Source organism: Melanerpes formicivorus, unplaced genomic scaffold (genome assembly GCF_026170545.1).
Source record: "Melanerpes formicivorus ecotype bairdi unplaced genomic scaffold, bMelFor1.0.p_v2 SCAF_5, whole genome shotgun sequence".
NCBI classification, from domain to species: Eukaryota; Metazoa; Chordata; class Aves; order Piciformes; family Picidae; genus Melanerpes; species Melanerpes formicivorus.
The window spans coordinates 28453366-28470862 of record NW_027142357.1 but is presented as its reverse complement, the minus strand read 5'-3'; positions in this window follow the sequence as shown (position 1 = coordinate 28470862).

Genomic DNA, 17497 nt, shown 5'->3' with positions numbered 1-17497 from the left:
GAATCATAGAACGCTAGAACTGTCCAAGTTGGAAGAGGTCTTTGAGAGCATCATGCCCACCTGCTCACTTGAGCTCACAATCCCATGACTACTGCTAAACCACTATCGCTAAACCATGTGTTTAAGCACCACCTCCATGTGTCTTTGAAATATCTTCAGGCATGGTGACTCCCCACCTCCCTGGGCAGCCTGTTGCAATGCTTGAGAACCCTTTCTGTGAAGAAATTTTTCCTAGTAGTCAGCCTGAAATTCCCTTGGCACTGCTTGAAGCCATTTCCTCTTGTCCTGTCACTTGTTGGATGAAAGAAGAGTCTGCCCCTCACTTTGCTGCAACTTTGAGGTAGTTGTAGAGGGTGTAAAGGTCTCCCCTCAGCCTTCTGTTCTGAAGACTAAGCAACATCAGTTCCCACAGCCATTCTTTGTGGGACTTGCGTTCAAGACCCTTCACTGTCTTGGTTGTTCTTTGAACATGCTTCAGTGCCTCAGTGTCCTTCTAGTAGTGAGGGGCTCAAAACTGAACACAGTGTTCAAAGTGTGGTGTCACCAATGCTAAGTAGATAGGGATAATCACATTCCTAGATCTGCTGGCCACATTATCCCTGATGCAAGCCAGGATGCTATTGGTTTTCTTGGCCATCTGAGCACACTGCTGGCTCATATTCAGCTGGCCATCAATCAACACGCCCAGGCCTTTCTCTGCTGAGCAGCTCTCTGGCCACTCTTTTCCAAGCCTATAATGTTGCATGTAGTTGTTGTCATGGTTATGATTTGAATTTAGCAGTGATGTTATGAAAAAATAACAGCATTTGAACAAATATTCTTAAATCTTTGGGCAAAAATAAATGCATTTAGAAATCCTGAATTACCCAGAAGTGCCAGTGACTCTCAGTCCAAAAGAATAAGCAGCACAGAATACCACCAGCCCTCTGTGTCCTCTGCCCTTTGCAGTGGATGCCAAATTGATGCAATGGTCCAGCTGCTGAGAATTACTTTGTGCAGCCCAAAGCCTGCCCAGGAGACTCAGTAAGTGATCCTGAACAGGGAGTTTGAACTGGTGGGACAACAGTGTCAATGCAAGCACTGAACTTCACTGATGAAATAGGACACAAAGTCCTGGGTATCAATCAGACTACAGTTTTGAAAGAATTTGAGCAACAAAAGGATCCTCTCCTAAAAATAACAAAACCCCCCAGCCCAACCTAAACCAAATGCAATTAGTACAATTTGATCTCTCTGATCCAATTAAAATCCATGAAATATACTAGGAGAAAGGCCGTCTGGAAAGCTTATAGCTGAACTCCTCAGGAAAACCCAGATAGGAATGGTGAACCTGAGCTATCCAAATACAGCACAGGCTATTTGTAAATTCATTTATTCCAAAGCAATTATTTTATATTACCAATACTCCTTTGAGATAAGATCAGAAATGCTTCCAAATTATCTCTAGAAGATAGTGCTGCAACTGTACCACAAAACTGAGGTGAGAATTTTGTTTCAGGTGCCAAATTCAATCATGATTAACTGCTAAGCTTCATCTATTGCAAATGTACTATGAGGTCATTAAAGCCAGTTCAGAAATGTCTCCATCCACTCAATGCCAAATGCCAGCTGTTTATGAGACAGGAGAAGTGGATCAAAATGGTTTTGGTAGTGTGTTCAACCTGTCATAGGAGTGCAGTTTCAGAGCTCTTTATCATATTAAAGCCTGGCTTGGATTGACAGTGTAGAAAATCACCCATGACTTTGAGAAGTTGTGGAATAATGCTTCACTTCAACAAACATGAGGTGTTTAAATAGTCATCTCTTACCTAAGTCTTTGGAGAGGATTGAACCCTTCACAAATCACCAGCCCCTTATGCCATATTAAATCTTATTCAAATCTTATCTAGGTCTAGAAAAAATGGAAGATAATATCTCAATGTGGAGACAAATACATCAGTCTGTCCAGGTTCTCCATTTAAAAGGAAGCATGAAACACACTTGATGAAGAGAAGGCAAAAGCATTTTTCTTCTTCCCAGTGTAGCACTATTGAAAATATATTGAGAAACAGTAAAATATTTTGAAGGTCATCTGATGACAGCTTGACAGTACTAACCTGTTCAGCTTCCTGCACCTCTCCTGCTCTACCTGTTCAGGTTAAAATAGGATAGTGATAACCAAAAAGAAAGTACTAAAATTAAAACATAGCCATATACCTGTTCACTTTCAATAGCAGCCTTAGTAGGTAATCCTGGCTCATAAAATGAATTGCTCTCGCAGATTTCCCCCCAGTATACTGTGCCTGGTAGAGATAACTTTCCTAAACTGTCATTTTTAAAGTTTCACAAGTCACTAAGAATTTGTCAGGTTAGACACTGATACGTAAGAAAGCTGTTGCACTGTTTTACATCCTGGTTCTCCATTTGCCTCCAGTAAAATGATGTAGTTGTGACGAAAATGACAAGCTCTCAGTTTTCTTTTCAACACAATGATATGTTGCAAAGAATCCCCCAAAATAACACATGCTGAAGTCTCCAAAGTAGTCAGAAAAGGTGAAACTTGTGTTTCTTTTTGTTACTGCAGGAAATAGGCCTTGCAGTTTTGCTCTGTTTAATAGTATCTTTCCAACTGTCAGAGACCTCAGTGCTACAGAAGAGGAGGTTATAATATTATCTTAGAAAACCAGATGGAACATATTCAAAATATACTTATTTTTTCTTAATTATTAATATATTTATCAGGATCTTTCATTACCTAGACTAGTTCTCTTCTCTTTGCTTGTCTTTTTCTTATGGCTCCTTCAACCTCTGTAGGCACAGTACATTCAAAGGGTAAAGCAACAGCACATGTTCCTTTCATTCTTGTGACATCAATGTTTGTGCCATAGATCAGCTATTTGGAGCAGAATAAGGAAAAAAATGCCAATACCTCACTTGCTTCTGCAGTAGAATACATCATGCCATATCTCAGCTGCACAATATAAAAGACAAATTCAGTGCTTTTGGGGGAAACATAAGCACACTGCCATGCATTTGCTTTCGACAATGGGAAAAACTGAGAACTTAGCTACTTCTCTGACTGTTTGGCCCCAAACTATGAGTCTACAGAAACAGCCTGATTCTGCCAAGACTTTCTTCTAATGCAGGCGTAGAAAACAGTTTGTTAGACCTTCCACTTGTTTTGCTTGTTAGGAAGAGGTTATTGCAGGGCTTTTGACAATTAGTGATAAGGATTTGGAGGATTATACCCACAGCTGGTGTAAATTAGCCTGACTCTCCCAGAGTCAACGAATGCTGAAATGTATCTGGAGAGGCTCTTGCTGTAGGTTCCATCTTCTATCACTTTCTGAGTCAGATTTACTTGCAAAGGGCTGTAACTAGTTTCTTTGGGAAAAATATGAGACTTTGTTTCTCTACCTGTAAAATGTACACAAACTTGTTTACCTGCATCTCAGGGGCACTGTAAGGTTGAATTAGTTAAACAAGGTACACTTTGAGATCCTTGAATAAAAAATACTGTAGAAATGCAAAACAGAGAGGATCCAGGGTGGTAAGATCTCCTAAATTCTGCTTATTCTTTTACAGTAATTCTGGGTAAACTAGAGCAGAGAGATATATACTGGCAATAGCACCTCATAATCCTGTGTATATAATTATTGGTCAGTGCACAACACATGATATCCCACACTTCACTCCCATCTGGGTTGAGTGTTATCGTATTTACAGATATTACTGTACCCATAGAGATAGGCAGCTAGGTTTAGAAGTCCTTGATTAGTTCCCTAGTGCCAGCCCTGGCTGTAGGCCTGAAATAAATAAGTTGCTCCAGTTGCACTGTAATAAGGTTTAGATGACAGCTATAGAAGCTATGTTGGCCTCTATTTCCTTTTTCTGATTAACACATGGTTTACTGTAGGTAAGGTGATTTGGACCCTCTTATCTCTCTCTTGGTTTTGAGAGTGTTTTTACAGTGGGATGAGAAACATCTGCAAAAAATCTAGGCCAAAGTTCATTATCTCTTTTGCTGTCCTTTAAAATTTTTAAACAATTATCGTTAACTTTTTAAAAATAAAGGCCCCCAACCAAACAAAAAGAACTAGTATTCACCTGTAAAGCTTCTTGTCAGCTAATATTACTACTTGAGAAGAGGCAACATGGTTTGCTTGGGTAATTGCAACCTTTGTTGTAGGTATCTCTGAGCAGAGCATCATCTGTCATAAATTAACTAGAGCGGTCCACCTGATGTCAGTTTGCACTCACACACTGTAATGCAAGGTTCTTTCCCTCTTGTTTTAACCTATTCTACCAGCCTATGGCTTCCATTTGTGGTCTGGCACTGTGGATTTTCTTCCACAAGATTTGCCACAGCTAGAGCCTTGTCTCATCGCGTGTGCTCAGGCAGTAGGTTTGGGTTGGGTTGCATGGATGGAGAGAGCAGCCATGATATATACATACTTGTAGATGAGGCAGGTGAAAAATTATATCCCAACACAGAAGATGAGAGTCTATTGCATAGATTAAATTGTGTGATCTGCTAAGACTCATGCATGACATTTCTAGTGGTTTGGAAGATATTTGTTAAGAGGCTGGGGCTCAGAGTGTAATAGAGATAAAAGCATGACCTTGCACTAATTGTGGTGTGGCGTTTTTAATTTTTGTTGTTGTTGTTTCTGTTTTTGTTTGTTTGTTTCAGAAGCTGCTAAGCCTCCACTAAATGGGCAGCTATTGAATAACTGCACAGTGGAAATAGAAGCAGATGAGTGATAGATGCAGAACTTTGAGCGAAGGTACCAGATTCAATTTTCTGGAGAGAGAAACTGAATAACTTGCCTGTGGCTCCTCCTTTTGCTTTATCTAAAGCAGTAGGACAAACCCAAAAATAGGATGAAATGGATGATTATTACATCTGTGTTTTTTAAGGAAATGAAGTCTGAGCTGAAACAGGCTTGAAAAGGAAAAAAAAAAAAGGATCAGAAGACTTAGAGACTTAGTTTATTAGCCTGAATTTTGTTATGCAGTTAAGTTGCCTTTGTAATAATTTTCTTTTAAATACTCCAAGCACTGTAAAGAATTTAACATCCTTCTATTTCAAGATAAAGTGAAGACCTGATAAATACTGTATAAATAATAGGATAGACTTCAAAGATAAATAGCTGTTAGATTTCCACTGTTGAAGAAAAACCACATTTTAGCAGCATACGAAGAACCGCTAAGTCTGAGATTTGCTTTCTTTTTCAGCTATTTATCTTTCTACTAGGTAAAAACCAAAGAAAAGGTTATGAATTTGGTGTGGGAATGAGACAAATGAAATCTTACATGTGTTTTCAGAAGCCAAGCATTTATAATTTTAATATACTTTTTAAAAGGCAGTTCAGAAGTAATTATGGAATCTTACAGGTTTTAGCATAACTTCAACATTGTGTCTTGTATTATCTGTTAAAGCAATTCTTCATCCAGAAGAATATAGTTCAAAACACATCATTAACTCCTGATTTTAACACTTTACAACTCAATAGGCCATTGTAACAAAAGGATGGAATCCAAAATAAGTAATAACATACTTAACAATGAATTGCATACATTAGGGAGAGTTGTTATAGTATTTAATCTCTTCTTTATATCTGAAAATAAGTATTTTCTCCAAATGATCATCCTACATGCAAGAGGAAATTAGATCAAGTGGAGGAAATTAGATCAGAGCTAGCAACAGAGAATAGGAATAATGTTCTTTGAAGAAAGAATTGAGTAGATGGACTTACTTCCATGGGATATGGTCATTCCCACACATATTCAAGAACTAATTAGATGAGACATTAATGGAGATTCTAAATTGAATTGCCTGTAACAGCTGTAGGCTCCTTCTGCGGGAAGCAGCTAGCCTTTGCTTGTTTGACTTCACTGACAGCAGACAAAAATCGGCTTTGGTGACACGTAGAGACAGAGAAGGGTGTTTGGATTGCATTGTCTTTTTGGTATCACAAATTTTAACATCACTCAATTTGAAATAACTACACTAGGAGCAAATGTGTTAGACTCAAGCAGGTGGAAGGCACTTTAGGATAAAAATGAAGTAAGACCTTTAAGCACAAATAGGTCAAAGTCTACTTAACTGATTTTCAGTTTAGAGGAAGGTTTATGTTCCATATAACAAAACCAAGAGGAAATAAATTCTGATAAACAAACTGATGGGGACAGAAAACAAGATGATTTTAAATCTTGCAGAAGGATGTTAGCATAAAGGTAAAATTAACATATCTCTATTTTAACTTTAGCCATTTGTACTTATCTGAATGTAGAAAAAAAAAAGCAGCACATAAATATCTATAGCTATGAAATAATATACATTTTCACTTGGATAATGAAGAAACATAAGTCCATTTTGCTTCCTCGTACGTACCTTAAGAACATGGGAAAGCAGAAGTAATTTGAAACAAAGGTGATTCTGATCTAGAAATGTTTCCTTTTAAATAAAGATTATTTTGCTGTCTGAGGATGGAAACAACTTTGGTAAAATTTCAGAGAAATGTGATAGATTTGGTCTTGTCTCACTTCACACTTCAGTTGATTTTGCTATAGCATATAGGAAAATGCTATCTCTAGCCAAGATAATGCACTCTCCATGCTGAATCAGAACACCAAGAGTAACTGGCCCTCTGAACATACCTTTTCAATTATCTTACATATTGATTACTCAGCAGTGGCGGTAGATTTTAACAGGGATAACTTTTTTCGTTTGTTATTTACTTACAAAAAGAAATAAATTGCAACCTACAATTAATGCATCTTTGACAGTCTAAAGCTTTTCCTTGGATAAATCACTGGCAGTGAGAGCAATTTCTGTGTTCAAAGTTGTAAATCAATACAGAGCCCAGGCCTCTGTAGAACTTTATGCTTATGGGATTGGCTAGAGCACAGCTGAAACTCAGGAAGCCTGTCTACATCTCCTACTCTCAGACCTAGGCTGATCTATTATCCTTACACCTCATGAAGGCCACACTCAAATTTCATAGTTTCATTTCATAGTTTCATTCAGGGTTGGAAGGGACCACAAGGATCATCCAGTTCCAACCCCCCTGCCATGGGCAGGGACACCCTACACTAGATCAGGCTGGCCAGAGCTTCATCCAGCCTGCTCTTAAACACCCCCAGGGACCTAGTCCTTGGGCTGTACTCAGGCAAGAAAGTTCATATACACCCTGTTGTGGATTCTGGCACTACAGTGCAGTTACTATGAGTTCAAGATATGGTTAGGCTGGTATTGTGAACAGAAAAGAAGCAGGAAAACCAATAAAAATGTGTCATGCTGCCCTTAACTCTACCGTTTTTCCCAGGGTAGAGGTATCAAAACTGAAATCTCTGCTTCATTCTCGTAACAGGTCAAGGGACCTTTGCAGCCTGGTAGGAAGATAAAAATCCTCAGACTGGGACAGCTCTTCTGTCATAGTGCTATCTGGTAAGTGGGCAGTAATGGACACATCTCCCACCTCCTAGATAAAGTTCATTCTCTCTCCCTTTGAAACGCTAGTTAACCTTTCTTTGAGCATCCTTTCAAAAGGCTGAAGCATCCCAGAAAAGTACTTAAATAATGTCCACCCTCCCTAGATTTGAGCCCATTGCCTCCATTGAGTTTCATTGTGTTGTCTGTTCATTTAATCCAATACACCAGAACTGCTTTCTGAGAGGTTTCCCATGCAATACTTTCTCCTTCCACCACAGCCAGCAATACGGGTTGCTCCTTTCTGCCCCTATGAATTCAGGAGGGCTCGTTACACTGTGTCTAGACAAGGATAGGGAGGTGGAAAGAAATAACTTCTCTGAAGTCAACAGAAAGCCTGGGGCAGAAGCAAGAACAGATTCATGGTCCTTCAGTATTTCCAAGTAGAACAGGGACTATGTATATTACGTGTGGCAAGAGAGCGATGTTAACCAGCAGTATTACAGAAGAATTATTGGTTAATAAAAATGGCTATAGCTACACGCAGGGAAATTAGATGCATTTCAGTTAATCTGAATTCTTAGTAGCTCAGCCCTTGAAGTCTAGTGCTAACATTTATTAATAATAGCTACAATAACAATAATTATTAATCAGAGTAGTTCTGATTAATTATATGCTCTGACTGTATTTAAAATGCTTTTTTTTTCTTTTTTTCTTCATTCATCTGACAAAAGTAATTTATCTGCCCCCTTCATTAGTACTCATAATTCACATACACATTCACTGTACATACATATAAAAATGCATGAAATAAAAAAATAAAAAGAATATTGTCTTTAATTTTTAACTCTATGTAATTTTTCTAAACATGCTACATAGCAATGGTCTCTACTGTGGCTTTCAGTTAATGCATATTTCTGCACTTGCCTTTTAATTTCCTGCACTTTATCCACTGTACATACCCACTCCCTGCCAAAATCATCATTTAGCATTTTAGCCTGAATGGTTTCAAGCTGGTTAGGTTTCATTCCTCTGCCTTCTGGGAAATAGCAGGAGAGAAAGCCACTTTTCTTTTAATGTTGAGAGAATAACTACAGTACTTGAAGCCTATAGTGAACTAAGTGGGCAGAGTCATCATTATCACACCGAGTCCCAATTTTAACATCTTGTGATTTGTCAGAAATTCAAGACATGTAGTAATCAGCCTTCTGTAGTTAAGCAGTTTCAGCGAGATTTCCATAGTGCAAAATGCAAAAGAATTGTGACTCCTGGGATGAACATCTCCACAAAGAGTTCTTAGGGCTTTTGTCCAATTCCTCTGGAAACTAAAATCCCAAATCACACAGTTGACGCTGACAGATGTGAACTGCTTAAAAAGGCTGAAATTTTACATGACAACTCTTAAGATCCATAGTTCTTTCTCAAACTCTTCTGCACTCAACGGTGGAAGACTGTAGTGGAGGGAGGACTGAGTTTGAGCAGTGCTCTTCGTATGAAACCCTGCTGGACTGATGCCCTCTGGCCATGGTCAATGGTCAGTAATCCTGGATGCACAACTGCACAGCTGTGTTTTTCTGTCAGATGAGATAGGGCAGGCGACTCAGTGGCTGTCTCAGCTGGTGCCAGTCTCGGCTATCCCAGACCTCTGTTGCCTGCTCTCTGTTTATCTCCTGTGGCCTTATGGCTGCCAAAACAGTGGCACTGTAGAGACGTTTGATGATGGCCTACTGAGGGACCTAGCCTTCTGTTTCTGAGATTAAATTCCAACCAAGGAAAAACCCTAGACAATGTTATGCCACTGGTGGGACTCTGCTTGCCCCTTGCTTGTCTCATCCTTGCTCTGCACATAGACACAGTCTGCAAGATGCTCCCACAACTTGCCCTAGGTCCCTACGTCTCAAATGTAACCTTAAACTGTAAGGAGCAAATTTTCTTACTATTCATGAGTGGAGGAGTCTTTGTGATGCCTTCTTAAGCCAATCCCCCCAGAATCAGTGCTAAGCACTGCTTTAATCTCTCCACTGAAATTCATCTTTACTATCTCTATCAATTTGTTGCTAGTTTGAGACTTGATTAATGGCTATGTTGGAGACAGAAATAAAAACAGAGATTTGTCTTAAATTTTTGCCTGCTTTTGTTTTCTGAAACTTGCTGCCCTGTGGTTGGGTGTGAACAACATGGAGCCAAGGACTGGGTCTTAAGGGAGGGAAGAAGGAGACTGAAGTGTTGTCAAATACTGGGAGGATGACCTACAAGAAGTATCAGGTGTTGACCACGTGGCCTGAGCCACTCTCAGAGATGCAGAGCTAGGAATTCAACACATGGACTGCTGAGCAGTGACCATGAAACACAGTGTGCCAATGTGGGCAAACCTCCCTCCTCTCCCATGGAAGCAGGTGCCACCAAAGGACTTCAGGAGAGGCAGCTCACAGGAATCTCCATGGGTAGCTGGTGATGTACATCAAGTGCACAACACTGGCCATTCACTGAGAAGAAAATTAATGTTTGATTCAGTAATGGCTCTCTTCTATTTCCCTGTCTGGAAGGGACTCTGCAGACATTTTCTACATTTTCAAATCTTCTTTGTTGGGCCTGTTTACAAGAATATTTTTTGCCAGCTCTAGCTGCACAACAATCTAGCTACAAAGATAGATTTGCTTTTCAGACCAAATGACTGGATTAACAGTAGATGAACTGTAACACAAACTGCTGTGTCTCTTGCTGTGCTGCTTGTTACATTTTCTAAACCACTCAAACATCAGTCCATCCATTTAGCAAGCTGGTGATAAAAACTTCACTGCACCAAAGCAAGAGAATTTTTATTTTGCATTGTGTGTGGACATTAGAAAGTAAGACCTTCCTAGACAACTGCTAAAGGTAACTTCCTGGTGAGGAAATTTTCTGTTGATGAGGGATCTTTCTGCCTAGACTGACACTCTTTTTTTTCTCTTTCTTTTTCTCAGGGTGACTGATGCAGGGACAGGCTGTTTGGGGCTGTGTTAGACATAACAGCAGAACAATTAAGATGTCTGTAAATCTGAAGCATGGACTCAGTGCTCACCCTGACTGTGCATCACACATTACCCTCCAGAGTACCCAGCTGTAAAAAAGTGTCCAGGCTTCTGAGCTAAGCAGTCATGGGTGGCTGAACATACTGCCAGTCCTAGCAGTCCCTTCTGTACTGCTGGCTGAAGATACTGGCATGCCCTAGCCATGATGGGATTTTGATGAACTCAATGTCAAATATTTATTCTCTGGTATGGAAAGTTCTAGCTTTTGATTAACTCTCCATTTGCTTGTTAAAGTGATAGCATTTTTTTTAAGAAATATTTTTCCTTTGGAGGCAAATTTTTACGAGCTGTAGAGTTTTTGATAGATTAAACTTCCCTCTCTTGTTCTCCAAAATCAGTTAAGGCATTGAGAGTAACGGTTACACTGATTTATAACCATAGGTTCTTGAAGGATCCAAGGCAGCATAAGCCTGTGAAACCAGGGAGTTTAAAGCTATTGACTTCAGTATGTTTTTGCTGTGTAAAAATGAAAAGTGCTGAATCTGGCCGTAAGAAAATTAAGTGCAGGTGTTTGTACCTTTTCTATAGTAATGGGATATTTATATTCATGTTAAAAAAGATGAAGAAAACACACACTAGCAACAGCCTATTGCATCCAAAAAAGAAGGCACAGAATCCTTAAGAAAACAATTTACTGAAGACTCATTTGGCCAAAGCAGCTCTTGGAATCCTGCCTCTGGCTCTCTAATGATCCATGAAACTTGAATTCAATAAAAAATGATTTAACTGTAAAGTAGTTGAACTGAGCCGGCTTCTGCTTACTTGGGTATTTTTAAAGTCTTTTGTTGTGTAAATAATATTTGTTTCTCTTGGAGTTAAAGGATTTCCATAGAAATATTACCCAGATGCTCTGAGATAGTTTGCAGCTATATTGACCTTTGTGCTGTTTTCTGCTGACAGTATCACGTACACCCAAACCCCAACAGCAGTAGCTTATGGGATATGCACAATGAGGCTGATAGTCTTGGGAGACTTTTGAAAGCTCGTACATTAGACTCTCACTTTCCAATCCATTAATTCTGCTGTTCTCTGCCTGTTGGGAGCTTTGTTGTGTCTTGTAAGAATAACAGATCGCTGCTGTAGTTTTTAAGATCCATTACCAGGAGAAGCTGCTGTGCAGACAGTGTGTCTCCTCTAGCCTGGCACTTTTGCCTGTCAGTATTATTTTTTAAAAATTATTATTATTATTATTATTTTATTTTAAAAATAAATCATTATTTTCAATAATAGGAATAGGAGATTTCTTTTTTTTCTCTTGGATTTGAACTGCTCTCAGTGATATTTTATATAGTGACCTCCAGAGGCTAGCACAATGCATTGGAGTACTGCACCTGCCAATGGAGAACTCAGTCTGATTACACTTGCACAACTGAGGCTGCCCTGCAGACCCCTCTAGGCAAATGTCCAGTAGCAGCTGACTTAACATAGCTATGCACGAACTCTTTTGCCCTAAGGAAAACTCCTCCTGGAAGATAATCAGTGTGAAATTTCCTGGGGCTCATATAGCTTAAAGCAAAGGATTACATCTTGTGGCTGCTTTGCTTTTGATCCTGGAGAGTAGCTGGAACCCTCCTATGCTGACGACTTGTGCTGCTCATGACAGCCGTCATGTATAGAAGTACTGCTCTGGTTTCCTAAAATTGCACATCATGAAGACCTCTTCCCCACAAAACTGCGGAGTTCTCAAAGACACTGCGTAGTGCTACAACCACCATATCATGTCAACCAGGTCGAATTTGCTGCACACCTGAATTCCTGGACCTGCCTTGGCTTCTAGGGAAGCATTCCAGTTTATGGCAGAGGTGAATTGGTTTTCATATGCTTGTACTGCCAGCCTGACTGCATGTTTGGTGAATATAAAGAGACCTAAGTGTAACTTAGACGTTGTTACAGGATTTATCGTTACAGAAAAGGTAATGTGTAGAAATTGGTGTGTCAGCTTGTGTAAGAAACCTACCTCACAGAGAACAAGCACAAACTGGTTAATAGACTACTGTACACAAAGGCATTCTCAGTGTAGGATAAGAAAACCCTCATGGTAAGTTATTGCAGAATACCTTGTGGGCTGTAAATCCACATCTATCTGCACATTAACTTCCCCATCTATCCGCATGAGCTCATTGCACATACCACTGATTTTAGAGCAGAGCTCCCCACTGACTTTTATAAACATAAAAATCAATCCCCTGATTTTTCCTCTTTGATGACCATTCTCCAGATATGGCTTATACCTGTACTTTATTCTTGTTTATGCTTTAGCTTAGTGTGGTATAAACTACCTTCCATCCAGAGATTGTTAAGCACTTCACAGCCCTCACTTAATAAAGTCTCAAAATACAGGTAAATAGTCACATACCAAAAAACATGCTGGTTGTGTGGTTACTCTGAACAATCTCATGATGAGTCAATGTGTTTGTGTTGTCCATCTCCCTCCAAATTTTGACATTCAGAAAATCAGTATGAATTCAGATACTCATTTTTTTTAAAGTGAAACAGGGTCAAGAGAGGGGGAATTGCAGGCTAGAAGACAGCCTACATGCCTTAACTTATTCTTATGTCTGATCCCAAATCAGTGCAAATCATTGTTTGTATTGTATAATCCAAGGAGATGGAAGAATGGCAATACATTGTAAATACATTTCCAGATCTCTCATATCATTGCCATTTTTTCAGTCAAAAGCAAAACCCAAACAACCCTGTTGCTACTGAACTGCATTGTGAATAGGAGTAATATAGCTTGAGGATTTTCTATTAAAGCAAGGAGAATAGATGCAATAAAATATAATACCACAAAATTCAAGAACATGGTGGTGACTGGGTAGAGCTTTTCCTGATTTATATCCATCTAAACTTATGCCTGCTGAAGACCTTGATCAGGTAAACTACTGAGCCGAACACCCACCTTAGCTTTGTCTTTCACCTATGCTTATAGTGGGAGGGAGGGGGGAGATTTCCCTCTTTGAGAGTTTCTTCCATCACCATCTTCAAGGGCTGTCCATATCAGATTGGTTATGCCATAATGATTTAGGTATCAACTACTCTGCTCATTAAGACTGTGCCTAGACTCCTGCTGCCTTGGTTGCTTTACATCTCTGCTCCTATGTTGTGAAATAATGTTGGATGTTGGATCAAAAAAGTACCTATGTCTGCATGCAGGTCTAGTAGTCTAGTTATGGCTGTATTTCCCATCCTGATTTGGAAGCAGAGACATACTGCAAGGTCCTGCAATTTAAACATAACTGTGTTCTTCCATTTCTACTTATTACCTTCACCTTGCAATTTATTCTATATGCTACTCTATGTCTTTCAAACACTAGCAGGCTTCATTCACTCCTAAATTAGTTTGTAGCTGAGTGAAAGAACAAAAAAATATAAAGGCAAAATTCTTGGCTATCAGTGGTTTAATAGTGCAGTTATATTAAAGCATTAAATATCATCTACCCTTCATAAATATCTTTTACCATCCATACTGTTTTAGATGAAAAAACATCCAGATTATAAAATATGTGGTGTTCATTACACTCCTCATAAGTTATTTTCTATCTGGAACTGCTCCCTGCCCTCCTTAATACCTTTTCTCACTGCTCATGAGGAAACAACTGATTTTAGGTGCTTTTCCTCTTTTCTTCACAGTGTTGTATCATTCTGCCTTTTCTTCACATGGCTCTTCAGGGACTAGGACAAGGGAAGGAAACAAATTCAGGCAGAAGGAACCTTAATGATTACACTTGTGCTAAGGTTTCCTGGAGCTACTTCAGATATCATCAGATCCTATTATTTATATACATTTTTCATAGGATTAATTTAGATCTGGAGGACAGAAACTCATTAGATAAATCTTTATTGAACAGTCTTGACTCTAGCTGTGGCATTGATCCTTACTAAACTTTCACACTCTTGCAAAACCTTTGAATAGAATAGAATTAACCAGGTTGGAAAAGACCTTTGAGATCATCGAGTCCAACCTATCATCCAACACTATCTACTCAACAAAACCATGGCACCAAGTGCCCCATCCAGTCTCTTCCTAAACACCTCCACTGATGGTGACTCCACCACCTCCCCGGGCAGCCCATTCCAATGGCCAATCACTCTTTCTATGAAGAACTTCTTCCTAACATCCAGCCTAAACCTCCCCTGGTGCAGATTGAGACTGTGTCCTCTTGTTCTGGTGCTGGCTGCCTAGGAGAAGAGACCAACCCCCTACCTCTTACAACCTCCTTTCAGGTAGTTGTAGACATCAATAAGGTCTCCTCTGAGCCTCCTCACTTGCTTTAATTAAGCCTATGAGTTGGTGCTGAAATGCTGACATCAGCTTGGCTGGTAACTTAATGTATAAAGCCTGAAGCATTTGATAGTTTTTGGGTACTTTCCAGCAGTTTCCCTGAAGTTTGATTAGAAGACTCACAGAATGGTTAGAAACCAAAGATTCAGGAGATTATCTCCTTGAACTCTCAACACAAATGAGATTAGTACATTTCTGTACTTTTACAGTTTCACTGATCAGATCTCATTTGGCTGAACCTAAGATGTAACATCTATGAATTTATTCCAGAAGAGGGAAATAGCCTTAAGCAGTGATGCTTCCTCTTCACCTCCCCATGATGAAGAGAAGGGAGAATATCCCTATGGAAATGGAGATCACCTCTCAGGAGAACAAAAGCAATCCTTTACAGAGATGTGCTGAGAGTGCATTTTACTCTACAAAGGCTCTTAATCTCAGATCTATTGCCAGATTTACAGGGTGTCTGAGGGCTCTAGCTTTGGTCCTAGTCATCAAATGGACTGCCAGATATAAGACTATCAATTCCATGGTCATGAACACTCAGGATTGCTGGTATTCTGGTGATAATAGAATGGGCTGGCCAGGGATGTGGTGGAGTCACCATCCCTGGAGATGTTCGAGAGGGGATTGGACGTGTCACTTGGTGCCATGGTCTAGTCAAGAGGTCTGTGGTGACAGGTTGGACTTGATGATCTTTGAGGTATATTCTAACCTTGGTGATACTGTGATAATAGTATTGAAGCTGATGGAAACTTTGGTAGAACTGAGTCATCAATGTTTCAGAGGTTGCATGATCTTCTTTTAGGTCTTGCAATATGGAGATGATTTAAATTTTTATGTCTGAATCCTTCACTTGTGAAAGGAATGAGTGGTACCTTGACAAGGCTTTGTAATTTGACCCAGCATAGAACTTGCAGAACTTTGCCACTGCACTCCATTTGCTATCATACTACGCTTTATTTTATTTTTTTTCTTTCATAAAGAAAGGAAAATACAAGTATTGATACACTTTCTGGTTTGAGTAGAAACACATCCTCACAGTCTTCTGCCACACCCTGAATCTTTTCCATTTACTTACAAAAATGTTCAAATAATGGCAGTTCCCTCTCTTCTATTGTTGATTTTTTTCCAAAAGCTATCCATTATGTTCAGAATGCCTCCCATTACAGCCTCATTAGGAGTCTTTGCAGAATCAATTTAGAATGGAATTCATCACTGTGGCTTGAATCTAAGCTAATAAGGTCTAAAGCCCTGGGCCATTTTTGTTGTTCATGGCAGATCAGTTTATTTACTCACTTAACTTTGTAATATGTGTTTTGTAAGAACTACAAGAGGAATCTTTTTAAGTTTTGGATGTCCTGCTCTATTATTTGGCTGTAGAAGGTGATTATGTTGGCTTTAGATGGCTACAGTTATGTGTTGTGTTGCTTTTTGCTCACTGTTTATTGCTGTCTGTAACTCCTTTTTGCCACTGACACCACATGTAGGATAAGGTCCTGCCTCAAGTAGGAGAGTTTTGCTGTGAAGAAAATATCTGTGTGGAATTCCTTCCTATCAGTTTCACTCATGGAAATTGCATGAATCACACATACCAAACCCCTCCCAGAACTGGTTGTAGCTTCAGTGTTGACCAGAAGAGTGGGAAAAGCTTTGAAAAAGACAGTGCAGCAACTATATCTCATCCTCTTGTGTGATAACTGTGCAGATGATGCATAAATAACACCAAATGGAACTCCCTCAGTCCTCTTTTGCACTGTTCACATAGCCTTTTTTTGAAGTCACTTGCATGATTATCTAGTTTTGCAGTACCAGGGAAGGGTCAGTATTAGGACTACACAAGATGGTAAGAAGTTTCTCTATCATCTGTACACTTTTACAGTTCTCAGGTTCAGTGGGCCTTGTGAATATTCCCAAGGATTTATTTCTCATGTGTTCATTACCATTTTTCCCTCTGCTGGTTATTTCAGTTCAATCAAAAAACTGTATCACATTAAGAAGCTTCAACATGCACAGTCAGTCAAAATGACTGTGAAAGCATATCATAGTAACACCATTTGATTTTACTGGTACTGGATCAGGCTAAATGAAAAAAAAAAAGGGAATGGAAGAAAAGCTTACTTCTTGTCACTGGAGGTGAAAACCCACTGTTTCAGCTTCCTGTACAAGATAGGATTTTTTTCAACTGATTCATCTTCTTGTATTCATCTTCTTAGAAATACTAAAGGGAATGAATAGGTCAAGAATGTTTAGAAGATTTTACCTCTGCTGAAAGAATTAGAATTTATTCTGAGAAGGAATCTAAAAGGAAGTTTTTTTTTAATTAATTTGTAAACATTACTGGGTGACACAAATGAAAGAGAAGTTGTATGTGAGATCTCAGCTGAACATATGTTGCTGAATGTCTTTTCAGAGTTTCAAGAGCATTAAACCATCATTGTTTTGGAGTGCATTTCTTCCAAAGATCTCAAAGCACATTATCTACAAGATCAATATTGCTACTTGTATAATAGAAATATTAAAAGCAAAATTCAGAAAAATCATAAAGAGTAGAGCCAGAAATAATCTCAGGAGCCCAGAATAAATAATCTTGATTTAATTATGGTGGGATACTCAAAGCAATTTACCAGCTTGGAATCTGAATCCCATATTTTTGCTACAGTGCCATCCATTCAAGGGGACAGGCAAATGACTACAGTTCTCCTGTATTGTTATGAGTTTTCTAAATAT